At 42.3% G+C, this 17,983-nt stretch overlaps 1 protein-coding gene across 4 annotated transcripts in view; it reads left to right on the top strand.

The window, feature by feature from the left end:
- The window catches only part of si:cabz01090165.1 (uncharacterized protein LOC100333421 homolog), a 471,441-nt gene that overhangs the window by 291,644 nt on the left and 161,814 nt on the right, over positions 1-17,983 (top strand). For 3 of the 4 annotated variants that reach the window (XM_035995843.1, XM_031304121.2, XM_035995844.1), the window contains one exon: positions 9,484-9,574. The gene's annotated coding sequence lies outside the window, so the exon portion shown is untranslated. The remainder of the gene's footprint in view (positions 1-9,483; positions 9,575-17,983) is intronic. The other variant, XM_031304122.2, reaches the window with a different exon arrangement.

Genomic DNA, 17,983 nt, shown 5'->3' with positions numbered 1-17,983 from the left:
TGGCGCAAACTACTGAGTAAATAAAAAAATGTCTAAAACAGTTAATGTCTTTAACGGAGACACTAGCATATACCTGGAAATAAATTAAGAGCTTTATGAGCATATTAGTCCAAATAGTTTTTTAAAAGAGCAGAAGTGTATAAAAAAAAGTGTCTAGAAAAAGTAAATACAAAAATCAATGCAAAGAATAGAAATGTAGCAAGGGAAAATTGCATGTAAAATTTAGTTAATAGCAGTGGTGGAATGTAAGTGTAAACATAAAAACATTCGCGAAATCGCGTTTGCTAAACCTACCAGACTCCATGTTAATAAATAGTAATTTTAGCATCGTAAAATACACTTCATTCAATGTCGACAGAAACTAAATAAACTTTGAAAAGCTGTTTTGGGTCGTCTTTCCACTTTTCCAACCATCACAACTCTAGTTTTGGTTGAAATAAACACATAGTTTACATATTTACATGTGACAATATGTTGGCTCTATACACGCTAAAAGTATTACTTTTTTAAATGGAGTCTGGTGGGTTTAGAGCTAGCGACTTCAGAGCTGTTTCTGGTTAAACAGAAAGGTCTCAAAGAGGTTTTAAAGGTCTATCTCTGAAGGGATCCTTTCCATAATGTTGTCAGACTCTTAGAATATTAATCTGAGTCTGTCGGTGGCAAAACGAGCACTTGCTGCAGCGACCTTGCTTAATATTGGACCAGGTTGAAAAAATCGCTAGTTACCTTTTAAGTAACATTTTCAATGCAGGATTTATACTTGTAACAGAGTATTTTTACAGTGTGGTATTAGCATAAGCAAAACTGGCCAGTGCAACCCCCCCAAAAAAACCTATTACAGTTACCTTTACATAAAGACATTTGCACCACAAAATTGATGCAGAAAAGTCACAAACTGTTGAAGAAAAATTCACCAGAAACTGAAGTGTTTGACGTTTAAAAATTTCAATTTTGCTAAAAAGTGGCAATCTCAACTAGCCTGGCTCCACCCTCCTACGTACTTCCGCTTAATTTTCATTTTCCTTCAGTACTCCGTCTGGGTTTGTGGAATATTCTTGGGTTTTCTCCGACCAAATATTTGGCGGTCCAATCAGCGAACAGAGGGAGTGGCTGAGAACGATGACGTTGAGGTCCGGTAACCTTCGGTGAGTTCCGTAATGGTGGCGGAGAAAGACGCGAGCAAATCCATTCGGTCCGTTGTGGCAACGCTGCCGAATATCCAGAAGTTAAAGCCCGAGCAAGAACAATCTTTGCTGAGTTTTGTTGGTGGCCATGATGTTGTGGCCCTCCTCCCCACGGGGTTTGGGAAAAGTTTGATTTTCCAGCTCGCTCCGTTAGTGGTGAAGGAGTTGGCTAAGGCGAACGCTAGCGATGCTAAATCAACATCACGACCAAACGTTAGCGATTGGTTATGGCAGATCCAGAGTGGCTCTGGGCAGATCCAATAGTTTTAAACTTCAACAGAGTACCCGCCTTCAAGGAAGTTAACACTTGTCAATGGAGAGTGGCCAGACTCTCTGTACAAATGAAATGGACCAGAATCTGGTAGGACCAGGCTAGATCTCAACCCCCCTCCCCAATGTTGAACCCAAAGTGCTCCCTTTGGTATCAGTACTTTTACTTGAGTAAAGGATCTGAATCCTTCTTCGACCTCTGATTAAGAGCTATATGACCCCGTTTGAACCGTTTCAAGATGTCAGTTTTTGTTAAGTTGTGTAAAGAACAGAACGTTTTTAATCAAGGATGATGCACAGAGACACAGTCAGTTGTTGCAAAGTTAAAAACTCAGCAGCTTTCTCAAAACCTCAATTCATTCTGGGTTTTTAGAAAAAAGAAATCACTCTGAAGCTGTTAAAATATGCCAAACAAAGCTCTAAAAGCTCCACCTATTCGCGCAGGTACATGGGGTTTAGCCCAATTTAAAGATTCTGCAGTTTGTTTCCGTCATGTCTTCACAGTTTAGACTTTGTGTGTGTTCCTGTGTTAATCAGCAGAGCTGAGAACAGAGAGGATTAGTGACTTAATCAGGCTGATGGTTATTAATAGAATTCTTCTTTCTTTTTAAAGCTCCTAATTCCATCTGTGTTCACATCACATGTTTGTTGAGTCAGACAAAGAGAGAGAGAAGTCTGGGATTGGATCTATTTATCCATCAATCCATCCGTCCTTTGATCCAATCATTTATCCATCATCCGTCCATCTCTCCACCCATATAGTCACACATCCTGTGTGACCATCCTGTCTGTACATCTGTGAATCCATTAATCCATTAGTATGTCTACCATCTATAATTTATCCATCCATCCATCTATCCTTTATCCATCTCTACCCATCAATTAGTCCATACATACACTCATCCATCTACCATGCCATTCTTTACCCTTACATCTAGCCATGCATCAATTATTTCATCCATCTATCCTCCTATTCTTTACCCACCCACCCACCCATCCATCCACCCACCCTATCTATCTATCTATCTATCTATCTATCTATCTATCATCCACCTATCTTTCCATCCATCTATGCAAAACTCCTAATTGTTGCATACATACACATACAGGCAACTCTACCTCCGATTCACAAGCCAATATCCATTCTTCTATCCATCCATTCTTCTATCCATCCCTCCTTCTATCCATCTATCCTCCCATCCAGCAATTACAACTTACATTTATGTTTATAGCGGTGCCGCCCTCTAGTGGCTGTATAAGTTATGACAGGAGTAAAGCAGGAGGGGGGGGTGGGGGCGGGGGGAGACCATTTTCACCTTTCACCCAGGAGACCGGTGTGTCTCGTTAGAAAATAAATGTAAACTGCAAGTTGTTAATTTTTTTACTTTACAAAGCAAACGGAGCTATGTCACGTTCTATGTCACGTGCGTAACCTTCAGGAAATGAAGTATCGTTGGATTTTAACCCAAACCACGATGTTTTTCTAAACTTAACTGAGTAGTTATGGTGCCTAAACCAACCTGTTGTCACTCCGAACTCGTAAAATACTGACGCTTGGGCAGTGGCTGTCAGCATCAGATACGACACAAAATTCACCCTTCAGCGTGTGTGTAGAACGCACCGGGAAGAGCAGCAGCTACGCGGCGTTTGAAGATGACGTAGTATTAAGAGAGACAATGGTAGAGAGTAGTATGAAAGCCCGAAATTCCGCGTAGGCAGGCTGGGGTGGTGGACGGGTCAAACAACACAGGACTTTCACCCAGGAGACTGGGGTTTGTGTCACGTTACCTAAACCCAACTGTCCCGTTCTTCTTTATCTAAACCCAGCTGTCCCGTTCTTCTTTATCTAAACCCAACTGTCCCGTTCTTCTTTATCTAAACCCAGCTGTCCCGTTCTTGTCCCACGTGTCATGTAAATGTACCATTTATAAGCCCACCCACGACCTTTTCCTTAACCTAACTGTGTCAAAAGTGACGCCAATAGTCCCGACCAAGCGCGTTTACATAAAGCGTGTTTAGATATGACGCTAAAGGAGACTTTTAGCGTCAATAACAACGGCAAAGGCGCCTGACCAATGGCGCTTTTCCATTACATGGTACCTGCTCGACTCGCCTCGACTCTACTCGCCTCTTTTGGTTTTCCATTACGAAAAAAAGTACCTGGTACCTGCTAACAGGTACTTTTTTTAGTACCTCCTCAGTCGAGGTTCCAAGCGAGCTGAGGCGAGCCGAAAAGGTGACGTGAAAGCGACAGACGGGGGTGTCCTGAACAAACCTGCTATTTTTAAACAGTTTAGCCAGCTGTTTGTTTTTTTGCTGCCTCCAGCTTCTTCTGAAATAAAATGTGTCTTCTGGCAACAACACACACCTTCGACGTTCTGTGTGTGTGTCGCGTTAGGTCACGGCAGTTTACTACGGCGCCGCTTGTTTACAGTTCTGCGGAGGCTCCGGTCCAGGCAGAGCTTTCGCCGCATCCTACGTACACACACACATGCTGGCTCGACGCACACACCAGCTGACAAATGTATACAACAGGCCACATATTACATAGGCTACAGTGAAAGCTCTGCGTGGAGCCTCCACAGAACTATAAAACAAGCTCAAGTGGTCTGATGTTTATACTTGTGCGCTGGTGTGTGCGTCGAGCCGGCAAGACGACCAGCCACGCTGAGGCGGTACTAAAATCTGCAATGGAAAACGAACGCACAGTGTGTCGAGTCGAGGCGAGTAGAGTCGAGGCAAGTCGAGCAGGTACCATGTAATGGAAAAACGCCACAAGTGTCAGTGAGAATGTGTTGCCTAAACTTAACCAAAATCTGACCGTTTCACAACGTTTATGTGTTTAAAACTGCAACGGTTAAGTTCTCTGGTTTAGATATGACGACGGAAAGTGCTCCTGTGGGTCGTATTAGAGTGTAGGAATAAACATTACATTACATGTCATATAGCTGACGCTTTTATCCAAAGCGACTTACAATTGCTATACTGTATATGTCAGAGGCTGCACACCTCTGGAGCAACTAGGGGTTAAGTGTCTTGCTCAGGGACACATTGGTTGATGTATTGCAGTGGGAATTGAACCCAGATCTCCCACACCAAAGGCATGCGTCATATCCACTGCGCCATCACCCACCCGGCCGATCTTGTTGTTTAGAGAACTTGTTGTGTCGCTCATATGTGCTTTCAGACTCGTAGCATCATCTCATCCATCTGTCCATCCAGTATCCTATTCAAACTCTTACTCTTGTTAGTCTCATTCCTCCCTCAATCTCTTTCTCCTTTTCTATTTCAGTTTGTTTGTTTTCTCCTTCCTTCCGTCCTTCCTTCCTTCTCATCCCCAACCACCAGTCTTCCTCTCCTCCATCCCTGCATCTGACAGGTGACAGACTTTTTCTCTGCTTTCCCCTTTACCTTCTTGTTTTATTCATACCTTTGGGATATTTGACAATCTTACCTCAGTTTGTTTATCCTGCCACAGCAAACACTTGAATACACAAACAGATATAATTTCTCTTCTCTGCCTCCTTAGATCCAATGTGTGACCTTATGTAAACAAAAAAAAAAAACCTTCTTGTCCAAACATGCTATCTTAAAACTGGTATCTTAAAATGTCAAACCTGGCTGTAGCCTGTTAAACTGCTCACTAATGACCGGGGTGGGAAAAACCCACCCACTAACAGGATATTAAACTTTGGCTGTAGCTAGGGCAGTGACGGTATAGTTTATTCTCACCGCAGTGAAGAAGCAACATATCACCGCAGGTAACCGCAACCCCCTTACGAAAGTAGTGTAAGTTAGAGCGAGAATGGCATGTCTTAATCAGAAAATATATTCAGAAAAAAGGCCTTATTTGGAATATCCAATCACAATATGCTGTTTACATGACTTGTATCAAATTTGGAATAATGTCAAATTAGCTTTTGTTTCACCTGTCTGATAATAAAGTAAAGGTGTGCAAGGATCACTTTTCTTGTTGGATAGAAAATGTTTGATATTGGTTGATAAAGGTTAAAATTGTAGTTTTGCTATTTTTCTAACATAGTGTCCATTTGGACTTTGACTGTTACAGCTACATGAACCAATTGTTCATAAATATATATATATATATATATATATATATATATATATATATATATATATATATATATATATATATATATATAACTTCCTTTGAAGCTGCTGCTTTCTGGAAAAAAAAAAAAAACTTTCAATGGAAATGTATATTCCCCAACAGGAAACATATTAAGGAATGACCATGAGGATTATGACTCAAAACTGACATGTACTGGTCATTTGCTAAAGATGAAAATACATAGTTATTGTTCAGTTACCAATCCAACATCATTCTCACTCCCATCGCGTGAAAAAAGCGCTTGGTCAGGTGCCTTTGGCGTTTGTTACTGATGCAAAAAGTCTAGCGTCGTATTTCAACGCATTCTCATGAATATGATATCGTACGAAAATGTATGCACACCAAAACGTCAGATATCGTACGACACTACGAGACCGCTGGCTGGTCATGTGACGCCGGCTACAGTGGCCGGCTACGAGCTCCATGACGCCGAGCGCCAGTTGCTAGTTGTTTTCAGCCGCTACAGAGCTTCCTGCTGTCCGTCACAGCTCGGTTGTATCAGCAGCAGTTAGTAGATGTGTTTAACAGCTACAGAGCTCTGCGACGCTGGCTACGGTGCTCCGATGGCGCTCCTTTCCCGAGAATAGGTGACTTTGAGCCGGGTACAGAGCACCGCGAGCTACGTTGAATTTAGGTGACAAAAAGTGAGCATTATGCGGCGACGACAGTTAAGTTTAGGCACCAAAACGACTAGTTAAGTTTAGGAAAAAGTTCCTAGTTTGGATTAAACAACTCCCAAGGAACACGCATTTCCTGGGTGAAAGTCTTTTGTTTTCCCCGGGAAGCGGACTCCGCTAAATGGCTTGAAAGTTATGGCCCACCCATCCACGCTGATCTCCTCCCTAAGCAGCCAGCCGAGTTAATATACCGCAGCAGTCATTGTGGTGCATACAGCAAGACAAAAACCAAAACGTGGAATGCATACGAATTACAGTGCTCTTTCGTAGCTTTTGGAGCGTATGGTTCATGAGAACAGCCTGGACTATATACTGACACATACTTGTCATCTGCTAAAGATGATAATAAATAAAGTTATTGTTCAGTTACCAATCAGAAGCGCAGAGCTAAAACCTCCATCTCCCAAAGCCCATTCACAGCTGAATGGAAGAGAATGTCAGCAGAGCCAACTGCTGACAGAGAAGCGTTGAACAGTGAACAAAGCCAGACCGACTCTCCCCCGTCCACTTATCTCTCCTCTCATCTTAATAAGACCAGAGCGGCAGTGGCATCCTTCCCATAAGGCCGTGCTGTCCGGGTCTGAACCCAAGTCTCATTAACCAGACACATTGGCCTCCGCAGTACAAAGGGGCTTCCTCTGATGCCTACACTCTGCCGTCCCGACTTGCCCATTTAAAACTGAAAACGTCAACATCCTCGCTGTGTGCCGTCATTGATATCGACAACCATGCACGCAGCCCTCTGGGAAAGAGCAGAGGCGGGGCGGGGGGGGGTTCTGCTGTTCTTCACGAGACGACGGTTGACGCTTGATTCAGATGTCGGTTGGATAGCGAGACGCAGTGAAGAGGATCAGATTTAAATGATTAGATCATAGTCTTTCATGGGCATTTAGATGTCCCTCTGCTTCTCCAATCCAATCACATTCAATTCCGTTCCATGCAATTCAAAGACGCTGTATGATTCATGTTCTCATCTTAATTCAAAATCCTGCACAAATGGATAAAGAGGCCATGGATTTCCATCATGTAAAATCTAGATGATACCGAGATTATAAGTGCAACAGTTGGCGTGTTGCATGTGAAAGTTTTTCATTCAAAAATCTTGAATCAAGGACTCATGTAAAATACATTTTTTATGGGGATTAACATTATCAATCAGTCTTGCTTCACCGGGAAGTTTGTAGAATATAAAATCAACAAAGTCTATGATAAACTCCTTACACTTGTAAATTACATGATGGATGGTCAAATTTGATTTGTATTTGCTAACATGAACAAAGGTCAGGTCTATAAAACTTATTCTTATGAACTTTACAGCATAAGTTTCTGTTCGTTCCGATGTTTCATGCAAAGTTCTGAATCTTAGACCCTGTTTACACATGGTTTTTAAAGGACGTGCTGGTTGTTTTTTTTGTCTATTACTTGCCCATTTTGCGACGAGTTGGACAAAGTGTCCAAAGCATGACCATCCGTTGTTTGGCACGATGGAATAGACGTGTGTTGGATTCTGCAGACAGAGATATCTCCAGCTGTATCGACACAATCATCCCTTTAGGCTTCTAGAGGAAGTGACGTAGGCAGTAATGAAATCTGAACACGAGCAATTCAATTTTATTAATAGAGTCAAATCACAACAGGTGTAATCTCAGGACACGTTACATATAGAGCAGGTCTAGACCACACTCTATCATTTACAAAGACCCAACAATTTCCCACGAGCAAGCGTTTGGTGCGACAGTGGCGAGGAAAAACTTCCTTGTTACAGGCAGAAACCTCAGACAGACCCAGGCTCTTGGTGGGCGGCCATCTGCTATTGCCGGTTTGGAGACAAGAGACACTGATACGGATATACAGAAATATGATTCATAATAATCATAGCAGTTGGCATGATGCTCCGTGGCACTTATAGTTCCAATAAAGCTGGAGACGCACGATAGACACAAGTGTGAACGGCGATGTGTCTTGGCTGTCCACTCAATCATTCAGACTTTATTTATATAGCACTTTATCTACATGTAAATGCTTCACCCCCAACCCCCAACATGCACACAAACACACACACACACACACACACACACACACACACACACACACAAACTGCACCACACTGTTTGACTCTGACCTACTTTGGAGTCGACATTCCCCAGAGAGAATTGAACGTCCAGTCCTGCCTGTGTTACTGCTGTGCACGACCACAGCGCACTCATGAGCTGTTCCAGTTTGTTTATTGTCCACATGGTGACTCTGAGGGAGTTAAAAGCCCCACTGATGAGCCTGTAGGAGCCTGTAGGAGTGATATTGCATTATTATCGCAGATGTGTTGCAGTTTACTGCATGTTGGGAAACATGCAAAAAAAAAATGTATGTTAACCCTCATGTTGTCCTTGTGTCAAAATGTAAATGAGGTTTATTGGCCATGAATTCGCAATTATGTGTAAAACTAGTGGAACAAAGTTGGGGTTAATACTGGTGGTAGTGAAAAAAAAGCCATGAAAATGTAAAAAAAAAAAGGGGCAAAGGCGTCGAAAAAGGGACAAAAACGTTGGAAAAAGCAACTCTTTTTTTTCAGTTTCTGATTTGACTCGGGATGACAAGTGCTTGTCGACGGGAAGACAACACAAGGGTTAAAAAGTATTATATACACCAGCGGTCCCTCAAAGGTCCGCATCTGATTTTTATTCCAGGTCAGAGGCCCGGAACGATCATCAACAACAACACAACATGTTATCAACTCAGTTATAACTTTTAAGCAGCATTTATTCAAGTTGAGACAAGTTGAGAGCGCTATGTGGAGCGGTGCTAACATTACATAAAACAAAGTGATGGAGCGAGCTAGAGAGAGAGAGAGAGAGGTACTAACGTTAGATAAAACAAAGCGAGTTCCCTGTAAAGGGAGCACCCGGTCATATCATATAACTATATATAGCCTAAGGGATCATTTAAGTGTATGTAGAATCACAATAGTATGTTAGTATGTCATTATCAAATGTTCTCTTCCTTTGTCTTCAGTCTTTTATCTTGTCACAAATGAAAAAGAAATAAAATAAATCCGTAAAATATGTAAGGGTTTACTCATTGTGTATACAATAAGTACCCTATTGTCTGTGCCACAGGAGCCAGAATTTCCCTGTTTGTATACTTAAGAAGTGCACGATGTTTGATTGAAAGTTTCAAAGAGTCACAGAGTTATTTATTTAGTAACCCCCCTCTTCTCTTTCAGGCTGTCAAATCCAATCACCACATCGCTGCTAGACTTGGTCCTGATTGGCTCCCTGTGATAAAGAAATACTGAGAACCTCCCAATCAGGTACGTTTCCTCCATTTAAAAGTAGTCCTGTTGTCTTCCACTCAGTGTCCAGTTGGAGCATTATTGGGTTTAGGTTACGTATTTATTTTATTAACTGAACGTTTGTGTCAGTGTCAGTGTTGTAAGTGGTCTCAAGACCAAGACCACTTTTCGAATGTCTCGTCTCGGAATCGATCGCATTTTCACTTGGTCTTGTCTCGGCCTCAGACTAGCCTGGTCCTACCAGACTCTGGTCTATTTTTTTTGTACAGAGAGTCTGGCCACTCTCCATTGACAAGTGTTAACTTCCTTGAAGGCGGATACTCTGTTGAAGTTTAAAACTATTGGATCTGCCCAGAGCCACTCTGGATCTGCCATAACCAATCTCTAACGTTTGGTCGTGACGTTGGCTTAGCATCGCTAGCGTTAGCTTTAGCCAACTCCTTCACCACTAACGGAGCGAGCTGGAAAATCAAACTGTTCCCGAACCCCGTGGGGAGGAGCGCCACAACATCATGGCCACCAACAGAACTCAGCAAAGATTATTCTTGCTCTGGCTTTAACTTCTGGATATTCTGCAGCGTTGCCACAGCGGACCGAATGGCTTCGCTTGTATCTTTCTCCGCCGCCATTACAGAACTACAACTCAAACTAGCGCACGACCTCAATGTCATCGTTCTCAGCCACGCCCTCTGTTCGCTGATTGGACGGGTAAAGATTGGCCGAAAAAAACAAAACAAGAATATACCGCAAACCCAGACAGTGTACTGAAGGAAAATGAAAATTTAGCGGAAGTACGTAGGAGGGCGGAGCCAGGCTAGCTCAAGACCACAACTGCCTTTTGATTCTTTTATCGAGGCATTTCTCATGATACACTTATGGCAATAAAAGACGTGAATTAAGAAGAATCTTCATTTTTTTCCTGTGGGTGTTTCTAGTGCCTATGGTTAGCATTTTCCACATTTGATCGTGGCGCGCAGTGTGGTACTCGCCACTGGTCTGGTCTCGGTCTTGACTCGGTCTCAACCACTCAAAGACTTGGTCTCGCCTCGGTCTCGATACACTCTGGTCTCGTCGAGGACTTGGTCTCGGTTTAGGTGGTCTTGACTGCAACACTGGTTTGTGCCCCAGACGTCATGATGGATGACACGCTGTAGCACGTGATTTCATTCGGTGAAAGATCGAAAACAAAACCTTTTTCAGTGAAATGATGAATGAGAGGATGCTGTCTGTCAGCTAACTTTGTATTACTAATATTCAAAACTGGATGTTGGCGCACAGTCTCTCTCTCTCTCTCTCTCTCTCTCTCTCTCTCTCTCCCTCCCTCCCTCAGTGGCAATTTCAATTCCAGCAGTGAGACACCTGCGTCTCTCTCTGATAGATATTGAATCTGCCAGGGTTAGAAATTGATCTTTATCAAGGCACCCACACACACACACACACACACACACACACACACACACAGTCTTTCTTTTGAACATGTCCTCTCTTTCTGAACCTATGACAGGTCAGTAGGTTTGTGGTAAACTTTGTTGTGTATCTCCTGGTTTCTTTGCGGTCTGACACACACACACACACACACACACACACACACACACACACACACACACACACACACACACACACACACACACTCACTCACACACACACACACACACACACACTCTCTTTCTCTGTAAACACAGAGAGAGACAGATGAGTGTGTGTTTGCAAAGTTAAACTGACAGAGCACACAAAGAAGGCGTGAAAGGCTTGTTGATCTTCAGGTGCAGGTGCAGGTGCAGGTGCCTGCGTGCGTGCGTGCGTGCGTGCGTGCGTGCGTGCATGCGCCACCAGCTGCCTCTGATAGATTGGTGTGTGTACATGCAGGTTTTTGCTTCATAGGTTTTACCCAACCAACCACTGTTAACAGAAGTTCAAAAAAGACATTAATGTAAACTCTACATTTTGTGGGAATCAAAGAGAAACTCTTGTGCTTTTATTTTGGTTATGCCCTCATACTAAATTACTTTGGCGTAAACTCTCTCAATACTGATCTTATTTACCCTGAATTCTCCTTGTGCTGGGAAAATGTACTTTTTGGTTTCATTAACTATGACACAAATCTCACCTCTCAATTTTATTTAATCAACCTGATTTTAATTTTGACCACATTTGACATCCATAAGTCCAAATTCCAAAATAAAAAACCTAACTTCATAGAGCTGTCCATTCACATGAAACACTACATTTCTACTATATCCTATTGCAGTAATAAGAAGGCTGTTAGAACACACACACTATTTGTACTTTTCAAATGCTTTATGTAAATTGAGTTGTTTTCTTTCTTTTTATAATTATTTTTATTTTTTTGTATCTCCCCTGGCCTACTTGACCTGTTTGTATTGTATACACATGTGGCTGTATACTTGTTATGTGTTCAATAAAAAAAAAATTAAAAAATATATATATAGTCACAATGTTTCTGACACACACACGGTGCCAGAGAGCTTGTTGACTAATGCAGTTGTTTCTCATTAATAATGAACAGTTTCCTGGCAGTGTTGTAATTATATGATGCTCTAACTGAGCTTTTTCACCCTGAAGTAAAATTTTACCAACAAATCTGTTAAATGTGCCTCATTAATAAACTCAAAAATATCACATAAGCTGGTGTTTATCAACCCTTTCTTGCTCATTATACAATATTAGGTCAGACAAATTCTCATGAATTCTCAAAAACCAAAAAAAGACCTAAAGCACCAATCCAAAGACAGGATGATCTGTATTCAGAATGCAGACCGCGTAGTAGAGTTTACAAGGTCTGAATATGGACAATGATTGACTCATTTGGGTTCCATATTAAACATTAAATATGAGTTATAATCTACTTTAGACCTGTACGTGATGAAGTTCACATTTCATTTCTGTTGTTCTGAAAGTTACACAGTGCACTGGACATCAGTTTATTTATCGCAGAAAACGCGTACAAAACTAGTTGAGGGGCGAATGCGTGAACTAGTCGCTGCAGATATACAGCGCTGTGGAGGAAGGTCTGGCTAGTCCACACAGCATTCCTGGATGGGAGAAAAACATGCTTTGATTTATTGACATTTCTGGCTAAGCGCCGGATGGAGCCACGGTGCCCCTGCAAAATAGCCTTGGGAAGGAACTTGTTTTGGTGGAACACGTGTACGTTCAAAAGTTGTTTTAGTCGCATTAGTTTGCAGCCTTAAGGCCTTTTCACACGGGTAGCGGTTGTCGCGCCTCGTAAATCATTTTCAATGAGAGGCGAGCGGGCAGGTGGGGGGCGCAGGCAATCTGACAGTTGACGCGACAAGCGGGCGCGGTCCCATGAAACTGTTGCATTCGTGCTCGTCACACACCTGCCCGCCACAAAAGTAGAACAGTCTTGAACTTTTCCCTATGCGAGCGATGCGCGGCGCAAATCAACAAACAAGAGACTGATCCTAGCTTGTTTGTGAGTACACTAAAATATAAAACTACTTTTCCTAACAGTTATCAGGACATAGACAGCGGGGCTTCTGCTTGTCATGTCATTCATGCACTATGTGCTTTTATGTATTCATCATTATAGGTTTATTCATCTTTACACATAACATAAATGTCAGTAACGTCTTGTCATGTCTTTCACATATCCACTCAAGGCTATTTAACATTTATAAATGTCATATTTAATGCATGATTAAGTTGATTTCATTGTTGGATATTTTTCTATGAACTTTGACTGCCTCTTTGTATACTCGACTGCTTCTGTTCTAAAACTTTGATCCGGCTAAATCATGTTACACTTTTCAATACTTTATTGTATTGATATTGTTAATTAATAGTTTATTAATTAATTATTTTACTGCGCAGGAGTAATGGATTCATTTTCTCTTTGTGAATGATTAGTAAATAACTCTTTGAGGGTGGTTATCCAAGATCTGATGATTGCCTGATATATTTATTTATTTTTTCTGAGTTTGTGATATATTCCCTTTATTATATTGTGTCCACCACTGGGACTTGTATATTGTATTGCCTGTTCATTTTGGTTATTTTGATGGGGGCCAGCAAAATAGTTGTCTAATGAAACAGAATCAGGAAGGTGTTTATTGCCACAGTAAGGTAAACTTACGTGGAATTTGCCTTGGTGATAAACATATTAAACATTAATAAGTATGAACAATAAATACAGAAACATATATATATATATAAAGCTGTTTAGTAGAAGAGAAAGGAGGCTGAATGGGTTTACTGCAGAATGCAAAGAAGTGTTTATTATGTACAATGGGCAGATGTAAAGTCTAGGATGAAGGTTAGTGCAAAGTGTAGTGACTATGGATGGGGGGTGGGGGGGGGTTATGTCAATGTCAGTGGGTGTCGGCCAGCGAAACAGTCAGCCAGTGAAACAGTCGGTCCTTCAGTGATTCCGACTTTCGGCGGTTGAGATTGGAGCTGGGTGGTAATTGGGTCTCTCTGCCTGCTGACAGCTGCTCTCATTATATTATTTTTCTTATCTCTAAACCCATTTACACAACCATGTTTCACATTTAGCTCTGATAGGCTATAATACTCTCCGACACCACTCTGAAACACACACACACACACACACACACACACACACACACACACACACACACACACACACACACACACACACACATACACACACACACACACACACAATTAAGTATTTTGGAGCACCTTATAATAAGACGACAGGAAATGAAGGGAGAACGATGGGGAATGACATGCAACAAATGTATCTGGCCAAACTTAAACCAAGGATTTTGGGGTTCCAGGTTGTATGCTTCAAAGCACTGCCCAAGACGATTGTGATTGGCGAGTGGTTTAAAGAAATGCCAATAAACCAGAGCACGTTTTTCTCCCATCTCGGAATGCTGTGTGGACTAGCCAGACCTTGTCTGCAGCGCTGTGGAGGAAGGTCTGGCAATGCGAGACTACATTTAGACCTACAAGCCTGGCAATTCACACTTCTCCTCCCCAGAGGCGTGGGAACTTGGGGTGTTGGCAAACTGCGATGACAATAAAATGATAGCTAATATCTCTGGTTGTTTCTGTTCCACAACATTTTGTATGTCATGTTTGGGGTGTGGGATGAGGAGAGGGATAATTTTAGTAATTATTCCATCAGCTCTACATCCACAAACAAGAGGGCTTTTCACCGAGGTGGAACAGCTTGATCCACTTGTGCCTCTGTTTACCAGTGTCTACGGCTGGCTCCGAAAGGTCTTTCTCAGCTCTTCGCCGCCTGAAAACCTGGCTCCATATCACTATCACTGAGAGTAGACTTTCCCACATGGCACTGCTTCACATCCACAAAGACATTTTGGATGATCTGGATATTCAGGGTCTCATGGCAGAGTTTATCAGCTGAACTCCAGAGCGCAAATCTACGTTTGGTGTACCGAAATCATTGTAAGGTAGAGACACGGTGTCTTACATCTCTACGTCTTTTTCCTGCCGCTGTGCAGGCCCAGATGGTAGCCTATATTTAGCCTAGTATGATTGTGATTCATGTATGCCTATTATAAAGAAACAAATAGTCTGTAACTTTTTAGAATTTGTCACATACAGTCAGAAAATAAAGATTTTGCATAGTCTGTTACTTTGTGGCACTTGAGCCTTGTTTTGGCCGTTTTGCGGTTTATTAACACTTAATCTACTTGTGGTTATTTTAAAATAAACATACATTGTCATCTATACAACCGATTCCCCTCCCCTGCCAGCACCCTCTGCCGAAAATGACTTCCCGCGCGTCTGCTCCTCCCTATACTTACAATCTGTCGGTGCTATCATCTTCACGGTCACCGGTTGCATGACCAGCCACCGCAGCGCAATGTCGGGGTTGCGTTTCTCAAAAAGTTGAGTCGGTCTCAACTTTTCGCCGCGGGTTTTTTCCGGCTGTCCCCTGGAGCAACCCTCGCCACCCCCCTGCTGCAGCCTAAATGCACTACCCACATAAAAAAATGGGAAGACCTGCTCTTTTGCTGCACCTTCTGACTGCTGATGCAGGCTGTGTAAATGCAGACTGAGCCAATTAGCCACACAAAGAAGCTGAAATGCTGTCCAATGAAGCTGGCTGCTGTGCCTGAACTCTGTGTGAACTGCGAGCCTTTCTAAAGAATCTGAATTATGAAACCGCAACCAGGTAACTATGTGTAATTTGTTTTACAGATGAAATGCCCCATCTCTGGTCCTCCATGCTGTAAACATGGCCTCCAAACAGACCAGATACACTCTGTATTCTGTCTTTTGTTGCTCCATAAACCAATGTATAATACATGACTGTGGGTTTATGGGTGTCCTCATACCTTGCATTGCGTTGTCTCTTACCCTAAAGTACTTGTGTCTTGGTACATACTGTACAGTATTGGCCTCCCGGTGAGTGAGGATGCATCTGTTTGCAAGCAGAAGACAAGGACATTTCTGCTGCCTCTTAAAAACCGAGATGAGGACACTGTGACTATCATCTGCAGCCGCTGTAAAGCAGAGCGGGGCATCAGTTCAGCTGCTCGGCAATAACAATGTTTTTATAGGCAATGAAAAGTAACAGTAGATAGTTTATGAGGGCGTTGGGCGGTTCCATCAGAGGATAATAGTGATTATGTGCTTTTGGATGTGAACAGGTGTGGGAGTATAAAAGACTGCTTGTCTCCTCTGTTGCTGCGGTGTTTATTGCTTTAAAGCTTTAGGACCCTATTTTAACAATCTAAGCGAACGGCGTGAAGCGCCTGGCACAGGTGCGTTTAAGGCCTGTCCAAATCCACTTTTGCTAGTTTGACGGTGGAAAAAAGGGTTTCTGTGCCGGGCGCATGGTTCTAAAGGGTTGTACTTAGTGTCTTCATTAATCAGAGGTGTGTTTTGGGCGTAACATGCAATAAACCAATCAGAGATCATCTCCCATTCCCTTTAAAACCCAGGCGCCTTTGTACCTTGGTGCATTGCTATTATGATGGCGGATTTGCACCGTAATATTTTTATTTGTAATTTTCTGCATGTGTGTGTGCTGCTGTGCTGCTGTTTCTGTCACATCTATAATGTTATAATGTTGGATTTTCATGTCATACGTGGCCAGAGCTTCAAATAAGGAGGTTGTTAATTTCTCCCCAATTCCGGGTCACATTACTGTCGAAACATGTCTGGTTATGTAGTATTTGGTTCAGAAGCCTTTATCTGCGATTTTTGACGGTAGAAAGTGCTGCTTTGTTCTGTTACTGTGCACTGCTAACTATAGTAGCTGCATACTAATGACAGGGGACACCTGTAATCTTGGCAGCCAATGTTATCCCTAATTTCGGGTCACACTTCTGCTGAAACGTGTCCAGTTGTGTCATATTTGGTAAAACCTTTATTGGTGTTTTTTACGGTACAATGTCCGGCTGTATACTCCGTTAAAACCGGACGGCAACAACAGCGAGATGCGGACTGCTGACCAATCAGAGCAGACTGGGCATTTTTGGGAGGGGGGGTTTAAAGAGGCAGGCGCTAAAACGCAGCGTAAATACAGGTGCAGCAGCCATTGGCAAAATGAGAAAAAGAATGTGCTTTTTTGTATGTAAACATGTTGTAGTACAAACACAAAATACAAATATAAACCTGAAAATGCTATATAATAGATCACCTTTAAAAAGGACAGGATGAAAACTTTATGAATTTAGAAATAGTGTTTTTATGTTGTGTGGGGGGGAAATCAATACAGCAAAGTATTGCAATATATATTGCATCAGAATGCTTCACCCTAGTGTTTAATATTTTACTTATCTCCCCCAAATCAAAATACTACAGGAAACTATGTTGGAAATCTACGTGAACATGCCTCCAGATAAGAGAAGAGTCACAATAAACCTTTAACCTCGCTTTTCGAGTCTTTACTTTTTAAAGAAATAACTTAAGTATGAAAGGAAAGGTGAAAAAGAAATGTGGGCCCACATTTTTTTTTTACTAGGAGATATTATCTTCTGCGTAGGAGACAAAGTGACACTGGTTTATAAAACACACTAATGGATGGGTAAAGTTACCCATCCATTAGCCATCCATCCACCCACCCATCCATCCATCCATCCACCCATCCATCCATCCATCCATCCATCCACCCACCCACCCATTTATCCATCCACCCACCCATCCATCCATCCACCCACCCACCCATCCATCCATCCATCCATCCATCCATCCATCATCCACCGACCCACCCACCCATCCATCCATCCATCCATCCATCATCCACCGACCCACCCACCCATCCATCCATCCATCCATCCATCCATCCATCATCCACCCACCCATCCATCCATCCATCCATCCATCATCCAACCATCCATCCATCCATCATCCACCCATCCATCCATCCATCTCTGGCTGACACTAGTTTTTTAGGAAGGATTTTATTCCTCCATCTCTCATCATGTATAATGTATCACAGGAT

This window comes from Sander lucioperca, chromosome 20, assembly GCF_008315115.2.
Source record: "Sander lucioperca isolate FBNREF2018 chromosome 20, SLUC_FBN_1.2, whole genome shotgun sequence".
Lineage (NCBI taxonomy): Eukaryota > Metazoa > Chordata > Actinopteri > Perciformes > Percidae > Sander > Sander lucioperca.
The sequence above is the reverse complement of the archived record's forward strand: the minus strand, read 5'-3'. Positions and strand labels throughout refer to the sequence as shown.